Source organism: Panthera onca, chromosome F2 (assembly GCF_046562875.1).
Source record: "Panthera onca isolate mPanOnc1 chromosome F2, mPanOnc1 haplotype 2, whole genome shotgun sequence".
In the NCBI taxonomy this organism is placed as follows: Eukaryota; Metazoa; Chordata; class Mammalia; order Carnivora; family Felidae; genus Panthera; species Panthera onca.
In genome coordinates, this window is record NC_138356.1 from 63373858 (window position 1) to 63392575 (window position 18718).

The 18718-nt window shown below is 38.2% G+C and overlaps 1 long non-coding RNA gene across 2 annotated transcripts; it reads right to left on the reverse strand.

The window, feature by feature from the left end:
* Nucleotides 1–5729: 5729 nt before the first annotated feature.
* On the reverse strand, nt 5730–14593 carry LOC132664832 (uncharacterized). Of its 2 annotated transcripts, none has more exons than XR_009603870.1 (3): nt 14521–14593; nt 10367–10642; nt 5730–6068 (listed from the first exon to the last, which is right to left on the reverse strand). It is a non-coding gene; the product is annotated as an uncharacterized LOC132664832 (long non-coding RNA). The 2 variants fall into 2 exon arrangements; XR_013553475.1 differs by having other exon boundaries at nt 10361–10642.
* Between the last annotated feature and the right edge of the window lie 4125 nt (nt 14594–18718).

Here is an 18718-nt window from a genome sequence, read left to right on the forward strand (position 1 = left end):
GCTTGATGCGTGGGAGGAATTGATTACCCAATAGGAAGCCTCCACACCTGCTCTGGGCAACATTGAGGTCAACCTTTCTCCCCAGGAATTGCAATTTCTAAATATTTCTGGAAAATGCCTAAGAAATGCCTTTCCAGACCTCTGAGGTCAGTTCTTCCACTGCCAATGACAGTCAGATATATATTCAAACATCTAAGAAGAACGAACACTTTTTCCTAAAGTATTCCCCTCCCTCCTTAAACTGAAGGTACTAAAATTACATACTAATCATCCTTATCCATGTCAGGGGCCACTCTATAGACAGGCTGCCATAAAGTGAAGTCATTCATCCTTCCATTCATTTACATATTTAACAAATATTTTGGTAATTACTACGTGTCAAGCATTGTGTTAGGTGCTGGATAAAGTACTAATCAATGCCCTCAAAGAAACCTAACCTCCTGCCAAAGCTGGACAAATAAACATGCAACTAAGTTCGAAGTAAGAATTGCTATAATTTCCTTTTACAGATTTTATGGCTATTTTGAATGATGTATTGGGGTCAGTGGGTCTGGATGGCAACCCAATCTTTTGTCCCATAAGAACTGCAAGAAGGGGGGCGCCTGGGTGGCTTGGTCAGTTAAGCGTCCCACTTCGGCTCAGGTCATGATCTCACCGTCCGTGAGTTCGAGCCCCGCGTCAGGCTCTGTGCTGACAGCTCGGAGCCTGGAGCCTGTTTCAGATTCTGTGTCTCCCTCTCTCTCTGCCCCTCCCCTGTTCATGCTCTGTCTCTCTCTGTCTAAAAAAAAAAAAAAAAAAAAAAAAAAAAAGAACTGCAAGAAGGGTCCAGATTGGGAAGATGGGGGGAGTGGTGATTCCCCCATGCTGCTAGAGAGTATCATTACTCCTTGATGAGATGTTTTCCTTTGTTTCAGCCCTCAATTTAATGCCCCTCCCCCAAAATATTTTGGGCATAAAATAATACTCAACACACCATAAAGCTGAGTAATGAGAGATGAGAAAGCAAAAAATTATTATTTATGGTTATTTAATTTCTTTAAATAAAAAAATGTTTTTTAGGTTCAGAACCAACAACTTGAAAGACTCACTTCTCTTTGAATTAAAAAAAAAAATTAATGGCACAAAAAGAGACACATAGACCAATGGAATAGAATAGAAACCCCAGAACTAGACCCACAAACGTATGGCCAACTCATCTTTGACAAAGCAGGAAAGAACATCCAATGGAAAAACGACAGTCTCTTTAACAAATGGTGCTGGGAGAACTGGACAGCAACATGCAGAAGGTTGAAACTAGATCACTTTCTCACACCATTCACAAAAAATAAACTCAAAATGGATAAAGGACCTGAATGTGAGACAGGAAACCATCAAAACCCTAGAGGAGAAAGCAGGAAAAGACCTCTCTGACCTCAGCTGTAGCAATTTCTTATTTGACACATCCCCAAAGGCAAGGGAATTAAAAGCAAAAATGAACTACTGGGACCTTATGAAGATAAAAAGCTTCTGCACAGCAAAGGAAACAAACAACAAAACTAAAAGGCAACCAATGGAATGGGAAAAGATATTTGCAAATGACATATCGGACAAAGGGCTAGTATCCAAAATCTATAAAGAGCTCACCAAACTCCACACCCAAAAAACCAATAACCCAGTGAAGAAATGGGCAGAAAACATGAATAGACACTTCTCTAAAGAAGACATCCGGATGGCCAACAGGCACATGAAAAGATGCTCAACGTCGCTCCTCATCAGGGAAATACAAATCAAAACCACACTCAGATATCACCTCACGCCAGTCAGAGTGGCCAAAATGAACAAATCAGGAGACTATAGATGCTGGAGAGGATGTGGAGAAACGGGAACCCTCTTGCACTGTTGGTGGGAATGCAAACTTGTGCAGCCGCTCTGGAAAACAGTGTGGAGGTTCCTCAAAAAATTAAAAATAGACCTACCCTATGGCCCAGCAATAGCACTGCTAGCAATTTACCCAAGGGATACAGGAGGACTGATGCATAGGGGCACGTGTACCCCAATGTTTATAGCAGCACTCTCAACAATAGTCAAAGTATGGAAAGAGCCTAAATGTCCATCAACTGATGAATGGATAAAGAAATTGTGGTTTATATACACAATGGAGTACTACATGGCAATGAGAAAGAATGAAATATGGCCCTTTGTAGCAACGTGGATGGAACTGGAGAGTGTGATGCTAAGTGAAATAAGCCATACAGAGAAAGACAGATACCATATGGTTTCACTCTTATGTGGATCCTGAGAAACTTAACAGAAACCCATGGGGGAGGGGAAGGATAAAAAAAAAGAGGTTAGAGTGGGAGAGAGCCAAAGCATAAGAGACTTTTAAAAACTGAGAACAAACTGAGGGTTGATGGGAGGTGGGAGGGAGGGAGGGTGGGTGATGGGTATTGAGGAGGGCACCTTTTGGGATGAGAACTGGGTGTTGTATGGAAACCAATTTGACAATAAATTTCATATATTGAAGAAAAAAAAAGAAATATGTAGCAGAGATGATCAGAAAAAAAAAATTAATTAAAAAGGGTAGAGTCATGTGGCCATGCCCAGACCACTCAAATGCCAGGAAAGTTGTTATAGCCAGTCACTAACTAGCATACTTTTCCTGATTGCCCTGTGTATTGGTGCTCTCTCCCAGAGGAGAAGAGTATGACAAATCTAGATAATAGTCAATGACTTTTAACCTACTCTGGTAGGTTCAATAATGGTTCCCCAAAAGTGTCTATCTACATCATACTTCCCAGAACCTTGCAAACATATTATTTTACATATATGACAAAAGGGACTTTGGAGATATTTTAAAGTCAAGATGGGGAGATTATTTTGGATTTTCCAATAGGCCCAGTGTAATCACTATGGTCCTTACAACAACAAAGCAAGAAGTTGATAGGAGGTAACGTGACCACAGAAGCAGGGATTGGAGTGACGTGGCCATGAGCCAGGAAATTCTGGAAGCCTCTGGACGCTGGACCAGGCAAGGAATGGATTCTCCTTTAGAGACTTTAAAACCGAGCTGCCCAGCTGACACTTTGATTTCAACCCCATAAGATGTATTTTGAACTTCTGACTTCTAGAACTTTAAGAGAACACATGTGTTGAAATATCTGTTCATGCTCTTTTCCATTTTTCTGTTGATTTTTTTTGTTTTCCATACTTGTTTATTGGAGTCTCTTTCATGTTGCGAATATGAACGCTAAGACATACCACTTGCAAATATCATTATAATTTGTTTTTTCTTCTTTAGTTCATTAAGATTTTTAAATAGACCATTTTTCTTCTTATAAGATTAAATCTTCTATCAAATCTTCCTTTGGTGACATGCTTAGAAAATGTTACCCCAGGGGCGCCTGGGTGGCGCAGTCGGTTAAGCGTCCGACTTCAGCCAGGTCACGATCTCGCGGTCCGTGAGTTCGAGCCCCGCATCAGGCTCTGGGCTGATGCCTCGGAGCCTGGAGCCTGTTTCCGATTCTGTGTCTCCCTCTCTCTCTGCCCCTCCCCCGTTCATGCTCTGTCTCTCTCTGTCCCAAAAATAAATAAAAAAAAAAAAAAAAAGAAAAAAAAAAAAAAGAAAATGTTACCCCAAGGTCTCATGTTCATTTCTACATATTTTCCCCCCAAATTTGATGGCTTTACTAGCTAAGCTTCTGAGGATGTAGGACTGAATCGGGCACAGATCCTATTTTCAAGAACTGTATAGTTTAATGGTGAGACACACAAAGTAGAAACCGCAAGAGATTTTAGGTGCAGTAATAATATTATTTACAAAGATTTATTGAGCAAATGCCTCTCACTAAACTTAGTATTTCATAAACATCTCATTTCACCCTCAAGATGATGTAGGAAATATGCTGATTCTCATTTTTCATCATTCATTTTCCATTTGCTAGTGATTAAAGGAGCAAATGTTTCAGATATTGGAATTGACCAGCATGATGCCATTTTTTAGTCCAACCCAGGAGCCTGTAGAAAATAAGAAAACTGAGCCACACAGAGAAAGTTGCTGGAATAAACAGGGTGAGAGAAGAGACCTGTAGCTCATCACTGGTGATGAGCCCCAGCATTAGACGATCTGCAGAGGTTAAACACTCAACCATAGACAATCACAACATTCAGAGAATTGCAGAGCTCTGTGGGGCAGCTGTTTTGCTCCAAAGGTCAGCGTGGGTGCCAGGAGTCACTACATCCATGTGCACTGTGTCTAGCTGTTACCCATCTTGTTGGCAGGGAACAGCAGGCAGGCCTACAACTCCTCCTTCAGCTACTCAGTCCAATGGTAGGTGTGTGTGCAGCTCCACGGCAACAAGCACCGGCTCCTTCCATTTCACCATCATTGTCAAGGTTGGAGGCAGTGAGGGATGGATGTATGTTCCTGTTTGTCCTCATTTCATCCCACTTCACGTCTGGATTGTGTTCTTGACTGCAATTTCTACTAACCAACAATGACTTCAAGCCCAGATGCAGAGGCTTCCACTTCTTCCACACCTACAACCACGTAAAATCAAATCCTCATCATAAATCCCTTATTCCACATCACTTGTAGTTGTTCTGTTTCTCTGCTGGAGAAGTAATGACACAATATGTTTGAATCTTTGAATGTTGAATAGGGGCGCCTGGATGGCTCAGTTGGTTAAGTGTCTGACTCTTGATTTCAGCTCAGGTCACAATCTCAGTTTGTGAGTTCAAGCCTCACATCAGGCTCTGCACTGATAGCTCAGAGAGTGCTTGGGATTCTCTCTCTCTCCCTCTCTTTGCCCCTCCCCTGCTCATTTTCTCTCTGTCTCTCTCTCCCTCTCTCTCAAAATAAACAAGCATTTAAAAGAAAAAAGGGATGCTGGATAACAATTATACGTTAGTGATAGCTTGGGGGGAAAGAAGGAGAATGAGCTGGCTATAATTCACCAAGGTCTTCAGTGTTGTTTATATAATAAACTATAAATTCCTTCATAATTTATTTGTTATAATAAATAGTAAATTGTGTTATATTAAGTTATAAAACTATGTTATTTTAAATTACAAAATTATAAGTTTATTAAGCTGGTAGCTAAGTACACAATGATCAAATGAACAAATGTGTTATGTGGGCATATAACTACTCAACCTCTCTTCTTTTTAATGTATTCATCTATAAAACAATAAGATTAAATCATATTCATGTGCCTTGTAGGTCTAAAAATTCTTGAGTTGCTTCATTATGATCTGTTAATTTATAACATAGTGGGAAGTAAAGCACCTGTTTGCAAATATTTGAAGGCTATCACAGAAGATGGTGATCCACTCTGTTGTTTTTCAGAGTAATGGTTTATATTCAACAGGAGAAATAGTTTCCCACCAATTATAATTGCCCACCAAGGCAAGAAAATGACCTTAGAATTAATGTATTCTGTTTTCCTGGAACAATTTAGGCAAAAGACGATTATTTATCCTGGGGGCTACTGAGGAACTTACCATCTTAGGAGAATGACCAAGCTGGATGGCCTCTAACAACACCCTGAACTTGAATTGGCTTTGATTTTTGTATAAATATTTTCCACTTAAACTATTAGCTTAGATGGTTACAAAAGAATAGTCCAGTTCCAATTTTTTCAATTATGACAGCTATAGCATTATAGTTTGTAATAGTCGATCACGGCATTAGCAATTTCGTGCTTGTTAATTTGAACATGTAGCCAGGAATAAATAGCATACAGTATGTGTAATACAATCTTAAAAGTGTTTTATTGGAACAATTCTTAGACCTCATACAAGGAAACGAAAAAAGAAGAAATGTAAATGAACGTGATGTCAGACTGATGAAGCAAATCTCTAGAGATCTTAGGAAGTTAGAATGGATTTTAAAATTCATTATGATTCAATTATAAAGTAAATGAAAACCAGCAGGGTTAAATATGAGGTTGCTGAGAGCACAAAAAGGAAGTTCTTTGGATATCCATGACAGGGAGAAAGCAAGTTCAGGTTCACCTCTAGGGCAGGGAGGAATTTTCTTCCAGGTTCATGTCTTTCAGCATTAACTTTGTATGAGTTACCATACCAGTCACCTGAAATGCCAAGACGAAGAAAACACAGTTTCAACCATTTAAAAGCTCATGCTTTCAAATAGGTGGTAGGCATATACCCTACATGCACATAATAATAATAATAATAATAATAATAATAATAATAATAATACAGTAAAAACTAAAACTAACCACGTGCCATACTTTTACATTTTACACATTTTACATATATTAACTCATTTCATTCTCACACCAACCCCATGAGGTAGGTACTGGTATAATACCTGTTTTATAGATACTAAAAGTGAGGCACTGATGGGTTAAGTAGTTTACCCACATCACACTGCTTGTACGTGACAGGGCCAGGATTCAGACCTAACCAACTCCAGATTCAGAGTCTGTGCTCCTGACAATACACCTTATTGCCTCCTCCACATGATGAGGCTTCAGGGCTAAGATGTCTAGGGACTGCTACTTTAAATATCTTTACAATTATTCTTATGGTTGTTATAACAACATTTTGTGTAATAGCTCTGAAAAAAGAGATTTCTAGTGGTGGAAATAAGTAGACAGGGACATTCCACACAATTTAACGGAGATTAAGGCAAGTGCATGTATGTGTCTGATAGTCAAGGCCCCAAGAAATTTATCAATGATAAAATTCAGGCTCATAACCCATTTCAACTTTATGTTGCAAATATTTATTGAATACCAAAACTGTACCAAACATTGCCTGGGTGAAGGTGGAAGAATAAAAAAAAAAAAAAAAAAAAAGTGCTTGACCTTAAAAAACTTAAACTCTGATAGGTAAGATGAACCAAGTACACAAATAATCATAGTATACAGCAGGTTGTGGTAAGTGCCATCAAAAAGGTATAAAGTATTTAAGAAGTTAGGAGGAAAAAAGTTTTCATTTAGTGGAAGTATCAGAAAAGTCTTCCTGGAAGAGGAGACATCTTGAAGTGTCTTCAGTACTAGGTAGGATCTTGAGAGGAGAGAAAGAATAGAGGGTTAAAGGCATTCTGACAAAGGAAATAGTGGAGTAAAAAATAGAGTGGGAACTGAAGATGTGTTCTTAGTAATGAATTAATCACACTGAATGGTTGGAGGAAGTTGAAGATATGGATGAAAAAGTGGGTTGGGCCACTGCAGAATGACTGCCAGGGAGCTAACAACTCAGAACTTTCATTATAAAAGGTCTCATTTCCTGGAGCCAGGTCACATTTAGGCCCATGCTAGTCTATTATTTTTCTAGCATTTGTGCTTAATTAACATTTCTTTTTTTCCTTTCCTTTCCTTTCCTTTCCCTTCTTTTCTTTTCTTTTCTTTTCTTCCCTTTCCGTTCCTTTTGTTTTCTCTTCTTTCTTTCCCTTCTTTTCTTTCTTTTTCTTCTCTCTCTCTCTTTCTCTTTCTTTCAAGAGCCTAATAAGACCACTAAATACTTCCATTGAAATCTTGTGAAATTATAGTGATTCCTTTTTTTTCTGTAGAACATACATAAAAAATATCTCTCTCATCAAAGATTAGAACAAAACTTTAAAAATGCACCTGCACATGGTGTGTAAGACCTTAAGATATGTCCATAGCTGAAAATAGAATGTCATCTTAGAATCTCATTATTCATTTAATAAATCTTTACTGGAGTAACTACATACACACTGCATAAGAAGCTCTGAGAATATTGAGGTGTCTACATCAAAATTCATGCCTTCCACGTGCTCATAAAGTGTGGGGTATATAGGCAAGAATGAGTTATTAGAATACCAAAAGGTATAATGGAGCCTTGTGAAGGTGGTGAGGATGGTGGGGGAAAGGCTAGCTGCCTGAGTGACCTGTGAACACAAAAGAAATTTGCAGGGTATCCACGAAGGGAGATGGGCTTCTTTGCAAAGGGAACAGCATGTGCAAAAACACAGGGAGGAGGGTGTAGCTTATTTGAGGAGCCACAAGAAGCAACAGGGGCATAGGATGTAGGAAGGAAAGTACAGGAATATGACTATAGGGGGAAAAATGGAGCCAACTGGTAAAAGGTCTGGACTGGCAAATGGAGGACACTGAGCTTTGTACTTGAGGCTGTTGGAAGCCAGAAGAAGAAAGGACTTACTGACTTCAGTGTTCAGGCAGACAACTGTGCAGGCAACATGGAGGATAAGTTGAACTGGGGAAAAATGTTAGGGTTAGAAAGTCAAGGTAGAGGTTTATTGGAGTAGTCCACATCATAGATGACAATGTCTAGGATTTTGAAATGAGAATCAATAAAAAGTTATTTAAAAATAATCAATGTCCAGGGGCACCTGGGTGACTCAGTCAGTTGAGCCTTCAACTCTTGATTTTGGCTCAGGTCATGATCTCACAGTTTGTGGAATCAAGCCCTGTATCAGGCTCTGCGCTCACAGCACAGAAACTGACTGGCATTTACTCTCTCCCTCTCTCTCTCTCTCTCTCTCTCTCTCTCTCTCTCTCTGCCCCTCACCCCTCTCAAAATAAATAAAAATAAAAAAACTAGTCAATGTCCAATAGAGCGCTAAAGATCCAAAATTAACTACACCTCTCAAGAAAATGAACGGTGAACTTGGAACTAAGCTGTCGACAGTGGGGAATCAAGTGATCATTCTGGGATGGGAAAGGAGGAAAATTCTTGGGGTTTCAGAGTGAGAGAATGAGCATTTATGGGTACCACTTACCAAGAGAGGAAAAACAGAAAGAAGGATGGTTTGGGGGCAAGGTGATAGGTTTAGCTCTGTATCTGTGCATGCCAAATTTTTATTGCACTATTGACAAACCCTTCTGAAATGAATTAAAACTTTAAAAATGCACCTGTGCATGGTACATTGACTGGCATGGCTGATCATTAGAGTAGACAATCCCTCAGTAGTCTTCAAATGCCACTTCACCCATAAACTATTATCTGACCTTCAGGATAACACATCAGTGACAGTAGCTCGAGATTTCATCTTATTGCAAAATTTCTCAATCAAATGCCAACTACCCGCACCTTTTCTTCACTTTATATTAAAGGTTCTACTTATCTAGATTTCTCTTTCTCTGAAAATTCAATATTCTTCAGGTGTCTTTATGGTCTTTCCTTCCCCTTCAATGTAGGGGTTGTTGTAATAATGTAAGCAAACGATGAGGAAACCTGAAACCAAGTTATAGGACTATAAATATAAACAAAAGGATTGATAATTTAAAAGGTAAATGCCATTTGCCTTGGGGACCGATGGGAAATATTGGAAAATGCGAAGCAAACAGTCTAGTGTACTTTCAAGTATGTTGAGAGTAGAATCATTCATCTAAATAAGGATTAACGTAGAAGCAATTTTGGAGTTGGAAGAAAAATATTTAGTTTTAGTTGAGGTCACAGTGACCTTGAGATGTTTATGGGGCCCCCTGGTATCTAAGAGACTGAAATATAAACAACTGAAACAGAAATTGGGGAATATAAATTGGGACAATTCTAGGTGGCACCAGAAATTAGTCGCTTGGATCAAATCAACCAAGGAGAGTCTCACAGTGAGATGTCTGGGGTACAAATCCTAAGGAATATAATAATCGACAAAATTGCTGCAAAAATAAGTATCTGAGAAGATTAGGAAGTACAGAGAGATGGGGGGGTGGGGGGTGGCGGGAATAGGCATAAGAAAGCCAAAGCAGAAGAGCCTCAAGAAGGAAAGAAAAGCAAACACTGTCTGATGTTTTGAAGCATCCATCAATAAAGACTAAAAAGGATCATTGCATTTGAGAAGTTCCAAATTTTCCAGTGGCTTCCGAAAAGACAGCTGCAGAGGAACAGCAAAGTGAGGTTATGCTGGGGCCAGGAGAAAACTGCAGGTAATAAATTGCAGCCTCAAGTGGAGAGGATTCATTCAATAATTTTGGTTTAAGAAAGGAGGTAAGGCGAGAACTGGAATAGCTTAAAGAAGGTATCAGATTTGGTTTCCAGAAAAATAACAGAAACACTGCTAGGAAGTCAAAATGCTTTCGTCCTTTTTCGGCTTTAGGGTCTGTTTGTAAAGTGCTACTTTTTGTGCTTATCAAGAGATTTCTGAAGCTTTCTGTAAAATTTATATGAGAGCCAATGGTCACCATTTTGATTGATGTAAATTAGTATAAAATATCATCTCCCTGATTCCCACATGACTGAATTTGCTGGAATCCTAAAATTATATTTGTATTTAGTCAGCATATATTATTTACTTACTTATGTGAAATTTCTGTTCAGAGTATTGTTGAATTAAATATCCAGAAACATAACAGTAACAACCAAAAGTAACATTTTTCTTGAGCATTTACAATATGCCAGGCACTGTTCTAAATGTATGTATTTAATTTACCTTTACCTCTTCTCCGAGAATCCATGAGGTAGGTCCTGTGTTTTATCTCCATTTCACAGAAGCACACGGGAGGCTCCCTTCCCAACACCGCACGCTTACCAAGTGGCAGATCTGGGTTCACACCCAGCAGCACCAGAGCCCTTGCTTCTAACCATCGTACCATCTTGTATCTTGGTCCTAAATTGTATCATTACATATAAAGAGACATCTCTGGTATAGTGTCCTGTCCTGACTTCCATCTTCACTATCTTTCAGGAGCTTATTTCTCCCTTCTGAATTCACCTTGAACAATAAAAAAGGATAGCTAAGTCATTCATGTAATTATACTAGTACTCAGACAAATTTAAACTTGGATATGTTTATCCCTCTGTTTAAGAAGGTTCCTTAGCTACTCCAGCTCACTCTCCAGCTGGGAACTGAGGAAGGATCCAATTGGCAGGAAAAGGTCATGGCCATTAGTCCATTGGGCAGGGTATGTAATTGGGAGATTCTAAAACGATTGTCAGAGTTAGGACTGAGGTCCAGGGGGAAAGCAAAATTTATTTCACATGAAAACCATTCAAGACATTTATACAAAAAACACTGTGAAGAACAAAACTCTTCCTTTGGACTTGAAATCCAAATGTCGAGAACGTTTGAATAATACAAATAAAATAAAGGGGGAGCTACTTCTCTCTCAGCTCATATTAAATGGATGGGTCATAGTGTGTAACATGATTGCACACATATTTTTTTAATTTCCTTATTATGAGCTACACAGCCAGCAACACAAAATAATATAAAGTTTAAAAATAAATGAAAAAACACGAAGCCAAAATTCTCCAGTGGAACTGGAACAATACACAGAAAAACTGATGTATGGACACTATGATAAGAGAGGGAGTTAACGGCTTTCTAAGCTCCCCATAATTCCAAACGTACACTGTGCTAAGAAATATGGGTATTCCTATCGTCATCCATAGATACACCACATCAAGTAATTCGTAAACCTGACATCAAATTAGCAATGAACAAGATCTAATCTGAATACACGTTAGTTTCTCACTAAGTATTTAGAAACTAGTAAATAAAGAAAAAACATTTAATACTTTTGATTCACAGAACAATATATTGGCTTGGCATGACTTCTCACTAAAATTTTTGGAGACAAAGCTAAATGTACTAATTAGAAAAGGGGAACTCATACTTGTTATGAGCCTTTAGGTATCATAGTATACACTAGGAGTATTATGTACTGTCTCAGTATTCCTCACTATTCCTCTGTCTCTGAAAGTTTGTATTGTCACTCCCAATTTGAAAACAAACAATTGAGGCTTAGAGTTAAATAATTAGTCTAAGTTCACTGAGCTAGCAAGTAGCAGAGCTGAGATTGGAACCCAGTTCTGTCTGAGTCCAAAATTCCTTCCACTTCAAATGTTCCCTCTGTGAGTAATAAAAACCATAGTCTCTCAAAATTTGGATATAATGGAAAGGTAGAAATTAAATAATGGATTTAAATAGCAAAAAGTTGAACTCAACTTTATAATAAGTGGACAATAACAAATTTCAGTAACTTTCTTATTTTACACTGAAAAGTGAAATAAGCCATAAAATAAAAACTAATCTGTATGTAGAAATGTCTTTACCCAGTTATAGCCCCTGAGAACCACAAAATAATTATTAAAACAGTCACTAATTTTCAAAAGACCATATTGTCCTAGAGTTTAAGTTATACTGGAAAAAATTAATGAATGTACTACTTAATGGCATAACATCAATTGATTATTGCACTAATGGAATTTTTAGATAAAGATTACTAAAAGAATATTCTACTTTTGTCTGCATATTTAACATAAGATGGACATATTGCATTCTTAATAAAAATCATGTGTAAGTTAAGATTGTATATTGTAAGGAACAAAATCCCAACTTAAACCAGTTTAAACAATAAATGAAATGTATTAGCTCATATAATGCAAAAAGATCAGAAATACAACTAGTTTCAGGCAGGGCTGAATCCAGGGGCTCAAAAAAATATTACCTAGAACTTCATTCTTAAGCCTCTCTCTGTTCTGTCCTTTGCTTGACCCTCAGGATCTCCTTTAGGACCCTCTCGGCCATCCTTCTAGCAGCAGTGGCTTCCATTGATACAGACCTCATGACCTCACCTCTTATTATTGTGGGAAAAAGTGATGATCTCACGGTTTCCACAGAGGAGAGACAAAAGTCCCAAATTATTGTACATTTCATTGGCTCTGGTTGGACTCCCAGACTCCCCATGATAAGGGGGATGAAATACAAATATTGACATTAAGCCTTTAGGGTGGCTCCCCTGTAACTGGGAGCAAATATCTCCCTTGAAACACTGTGGACTCAGAATTAGGAAGGGCTAGCATCTCAAAGGAAAAGTCAGGATATAATTAAGATGGGGAAGGGTGTTTGGTGTCCTTCAACTTAAAGTGTCCAGTAAAAATTGTAAGATTTTTGTTCAAGACAAGGACATGAACACAAATAGTCTCATAGGCTGAAATAATACCCATAACAACAATAAAATTAATAATTACATTAGGTAATAGGTATTGATTGACTACCAAATCAAAAGCTACACACTTTTATGTTTTACTTGATTGAAACATCACAACTACCTATGAAGTTGGGGTTATTATTATACTTATGTTTTACAGATCAGGAAAATGAGACCCAAAATATTTAAGTAATTTTTCCAATATAAAAATGGATGAAAGCTTGCATTACCTCTGTAAATTATGGAAGGGTGCCATCTAGAGGACAGAGAATTTGAAGGAAAATTGCTAGATAGAGATAAGGCTACATTCATTCAACAAATATTTACTGAGTACCTACTACAAACAGATACTGGCTTGGACATTGGAATCACTCTGCTGAATGATGAAGAAAAGCTAACTTGTGACTCCAGCCTGCAAATAGTGTGCCCAGTCTATACTTCTCATGGTTCCTCAAACGCACCAAATCTCTCCTACCTCACGGCCTTTATACATGCTGTTCTTTGAATTTTCTAGGAAGTCTCCTCTCTTTACATATGTCCTCATCCTTAATATGCATGGTCCATCAATGTCATTATCTAATACCTAAACTCTTTGTGCCTGTCAATTTTCAGATTTGTACCATCATATATTGAAGTTTATTCATCCCAGTGGGCTCTCAATGTTACCTAAGTTCATACTAAGTCTCTCTCCTCAGACTCTCTCTTTCTGCAATTGCAATTTCAAACCTTAACCAGGCTCTTAAAATCTTTGACTCTATCACTTTCTCTTACTCTCAACAGTTACCTCCTCTACCTCTTTAGGAGAAAATAAAAATCATTAGATTTTTAACCCTAACCTTAGCCCCATTCAATATGGTGGGTGCTCAGAATCTTATTTTTACCAAAGAACTTCTCCCTGAATCCACTTAAAAAGTTTCAAAGTGGACTAACCTGGTTCACATTCTTGAAGAATTAGAATTGAAACTAAAGAACTAAAAATACAGTTTTGCATGTTTTCTTTTGAATAGAGATATAAATGGGGGCAATGTGCTATGGCCATCTTTCACCCTATGTCCATGGGGTAGATTAAACCAGTGTGCATAGATAGAGAAGGTAGTGAAAACTTAGAAATAACACTGAGAGATAAAAACAAGTTGCTTTTACTCCTACAATCATTATTGTACTATATGCTAACTTGGAGGTAAATTTTAACGATTAATTAACTAATTAACTAATTAAAAAACAAAAAAAAATACTGTATGAGTTTTCTAAGATTGTCCATTTCTTGGTTCCAAGCACTTTCTAATCCTCAGCTATATACCTTCATTTCTGTGGAGGCATCCCCATAATCGTACCGTTAGGCTTATTCTTCTAGTTTTGGTTGGTTTCTGTCACTTCTACCAAAAATCATAAATCCAGAGCATTTACTTTGTAATTGTTTCTGAAACATTATCTCTTATCCCCATCTCCACTGCCAAACTCTGGTCCAGGCCATCCATCATCTCTTAGCTGGACAATTGCAGTGGTCTAACTAGTCTCCCTACATGTCCTCTTGGTCCACCCAGTCAACTCTTGAATTGGATTACAATAGTCACCACCACCTACCCTCCCCACCCTCACCCTCTACCCACCCCACCCCCTACTTATCTCCAGTTTCACTTTCCACAGTTTCACTTACCCATGGTTAAGCACCATGGAAGCAGATGACCCTCCTTCTGATGTAGCATCGGAAGGTCAATAGTAGTCTAACACTAGGTCACAATGCTTACATCATTCCCCTCACTTGATTTCATCACGTAGGTACATCATTCTATCATCTCACATCATCATAAGAAGGGTGCGTACAGAATTGTCAGATATTTGGAGAGAGAGACGACATTCACATAACTTTTATTACAGAATGTTGTTACAATTGTTCTATTCTTATGGTTCTGTTCTTATTAGTTGTTGTTAATCTCTTACTGTGCCTAATTTATAAATTAAACTTTCTCATAGGTGCATATGTATTGTGTATAGGAAAAACACAGTATATGTTGGGTTCAGAACTATTAGCAGTTTCAGATATCCAATGGGGGTCTGGAAACATATACCCTGCAGACAAGGGGACTATTGTATTTGTGGATCATTTAATTCCACTGCTTAACAATTATCAATACAGCTTTACTTAAATATAAGTTATTATCTTAAGTGTAAAGTAATACCTAGGATTTGAAAAATAGAAGATCCAACACAGCAGTGTAGCAAAAGGAGGCCTCAGAGGTAAGGAGGTCTCAGTGCAACAACTAATAAGCAGATTTGGAAAGTACCACTCCGATCTGGAATAAAAGATTGCAGGGTCCCAGGTAAGATGTAACCAAGAGCAAAGAAAAGGCAACAGGTCATTTATCTGAAGTTCTTGGCCATTTTTTAAGGAATTTTATAAGTTTATCATAAAATTTGAAGCTTAATTACTAATGAATACAAAGAAAAGCAAAAAGATGAAATAGTAATTCCAGGGAAAACAAAGGGTTTTATAAGAAAGGAAATGTAGTTATAGTACATTGTCACCTGTAACTCATATTACAGTAGTAGATGGTGTAGATAGTATTTCTTTAAACAGACATTAGGACAAAAAACTGGAAAAATGAAGAAAGAATCTACAGGGGAGAAGGAAGCATAGGAATATGTTGTGGTCGTGATGTAAGAAACCTAAAACCCTCATCTTCCAAACAAGAAAGTCAGTGGGTAATATGAAAATTTGAAAAAGCAAAAAATAGCAGTATAAGCTATATTATGACTAAATACATGGACAAATATTTGAAGATAAATGCAGCTAAAAGATTTGGGGGGGGGGGGGACGCCTAGGTGCCTCAGTCAGTTAAGCGTCTGACTTGGGCTTAGGTCATGGTCTCACAGCTCGTGGGTTTGAGCCCCATGTTAGGCTCTGTGTTGAAAGCTCAGAGCCTGGAGCCTGCTTTGGATTCTGTGTCTCCCTCCCTCTCTCTGACCCTACCCCGCTCACTCTCACTCTTTCCCTCTCTCTCTCTCTCAAAAATAAATAAACATTAAAAAAAGATTTTTTTTAAATATATATATAATTTATTGTCAAGTTAGCTAATATACAGTGTATACAGTGTGCTCTTGGCTTCAGGAGTAGATTTCCATGATTCATCGCTTACATACAACCAGCTAAAAGATTTTTAAGTGTTTGACTATAAAGAATGAAAATTAATGTAGGGGTAGGGCAGAAGACTATTGTCCCTTACAATTGCATAGCACTTGTCGATATTTTTAAACTAAGTACTGTTTTCATAAAAACTAACTTTTAAAGACCACAAGATTTTGATAAAAAATTGAAATTTTTAAAAACTAATTAAAATAACTACCTGAATGAAAAAAACACAAAGGGAATATCTACAAGTTTGTTGACTTAAACTTACAAACCTCTGTATGTCAAAAATCATGAAAAATAAATTTAAGGGTACAGGACAAACTAGAAAATTATTCATAGTATACAGACAGTAGGTTTTTATCTATTTTAATATTGAACCTTTCTATCCACCTGGGGGGAGAGTTCCCACTTTGTGTGGTATTGATGGGATAGCAGAGGATGAAGGGGCAATCTCTTAGCGAAGTCAAAAGAATCTCATCCCTTCTCCTCTCTTTCAGCTGCAAGGCTGAGATAAACAAAACAAAACCCAATTTTTTCACAGTGGAGAAATGTCAGTGGAGTCAATATCTAAGCCTTAACAGTATCCTGGAGATAAGGAAAGTGTTGGATGCTGATAAGAGGAATTGAAATGGGGCTACAGATCCCTCTAAGAATAGCTTAGCAACAGAAGGAGCTCCTCTTTCCTTGTCTAATAAAGATGTTTTCTCTCTTACTTAAAGGCGGGCCTCCTCTTTACCTGAGACTCTAACCTTGCCCAGGTGGTCCAATTCTCCTCCTGTCCTAACTTCCTGTTCCTCAGAATCCAGAAGAAGGGAGTACAGATTTACAACTCATAAAATAATTGTCAAGCTTTGGACAAAAATATGGGACTGTGTTCATGAAAATGGATGCCGGTAATATCCAAGGAGGAAGGAAACATTTCAGAGCAGGCTGAATTTATGGTTGTGGTTGAAGTTACCGGAGATTCTGAATTAAATATTCTAGCTTAGGTAACTGGTGGTGAGTTATGAATAGCTGGAATCAGGGCTAAGCTGTACCAACCAAACTGAAACTTCTTGATCCAAGAAAAAGGAAGACATTCTAAGACGGAGAAAACAGGAATGCAGGAAGAGATTTGTTATATGTCACCATTCCCCTCCCCTAACCAAGGAGACACTCCTCCATCACTAAGAAGCTAAAACATGAGTTTATAGAGGATCATGACAAGCTTTTTCTTTAAATAAAAGAGACTAGAATAGCAAATATCTGGACACAGGGGATGTAGTAAAGACACATTTGTTTTGTGAAACTTTTTTTCCAATTACACAGCTACGCGTGTGAAATGATTTATATAAACTGGTATGTGTGTATGTGAACATGCATTTCTGCATATCTGCCAATGATGTAAATTTTCAGTATGTCTTACCAAGTGTCACGGTCAGAAATATTTGAGAACCGCTGTTCTTGCTGGTTTACACGTGACCTGGTACATATAGGCGAGCACCAACAGGAGGAGTTTCTTCTGAAAGAAGACTTGTAGTGTCTGGCAGGATGCTGGAAAGTCCAGAAAGACCATGAAAAAGAGAAGTTTGCTTGGTGACATCTTTTGGTCCATTTAACCTGAAGGACACATGACTTGAAGGAATGAACTATAGCAATTCCTGATTCGTGACATGGGGAGGACAAAATGGGCAGGAGTGGGTAACGAGAAAAAAAACAGTTCCCAGTGTTGGCTGGTATTGTTGATCTCAAGCAACAGGAAGGAAAAAGTCCGCTAATACAGGAAGAGGGAAGAGTAGTGGCAAGGAAGGAATATGAATGAGTCCTCCTCATGTGAGCAGCAAATTCAGCAGTAAAACCTCAAGAAAGAGAACAGGTAGGAAGAACCATTAAAAGCATCACAAGTTTGGGTCATTCTAATAAATCACGCCAACTACCCAGGGACTGGCTTTTTGGTAACTGTCCAACTTTTATCCTACTTTCATACACTGTTAGCAGAAGAGTACATTGACATACTCCTAGAAAGCAAATTGGGAATTTGTATCCCAAACCATAAATTACTCAAACTTTTGCTTTGATAAGACTACTTCTACTCCTCTCAAAGGGGGGGGGGGGGGGGGAATCAAAGCTACGCACAAAAAGAAAAAGAAAAAAAAAAGAGCAGCCCTGACTACTTAAAACTGTTGCTACCAACTAGGTTATGAGTTTCTGCTGCTGCAAATAATTAACATTTGATGGGGCCTCTCCATGACAAGACTCTATAATCATGTGTGACAGAAATTAAAATAAAGATATGGTGCGAACACAAAAATGATCGAGCTTCCCCTCACCCAGCTAACCTGAGCAACTATCATTTCTTCCTCCAAAACAATTCTATCCATACTTCATTTATCCTACTTTTGCAATAAAGATTAAGATAACAGGGGCGCCTGGGTGGCGCAGTCGGTTAAGCGTCCGACTTCAGCCAGGTCACGATCTCGCGGTCCGTGAGTTGGAGCCCCGCGTCAGGCTCTGGGCTGATGGCTCGGAGCCTGGAGCCTGTTTCCGATTCTGTGTCTCCCTCTCTCTCTGACCCTCCCCCGTTCATGCTCTGTCTCTCTCTGTCCCAAAAATAAATAAAAAACGTTGAAAAAAAAATTAAAAAAAAAAAAAAAGATAACAAATTGTGAAACTGCTTCCACTTTCTGTCAGTGCCCAATCCAGAACAGAATCCAAGTTCTTTGAACTATCCTCCATATCGTCTAAC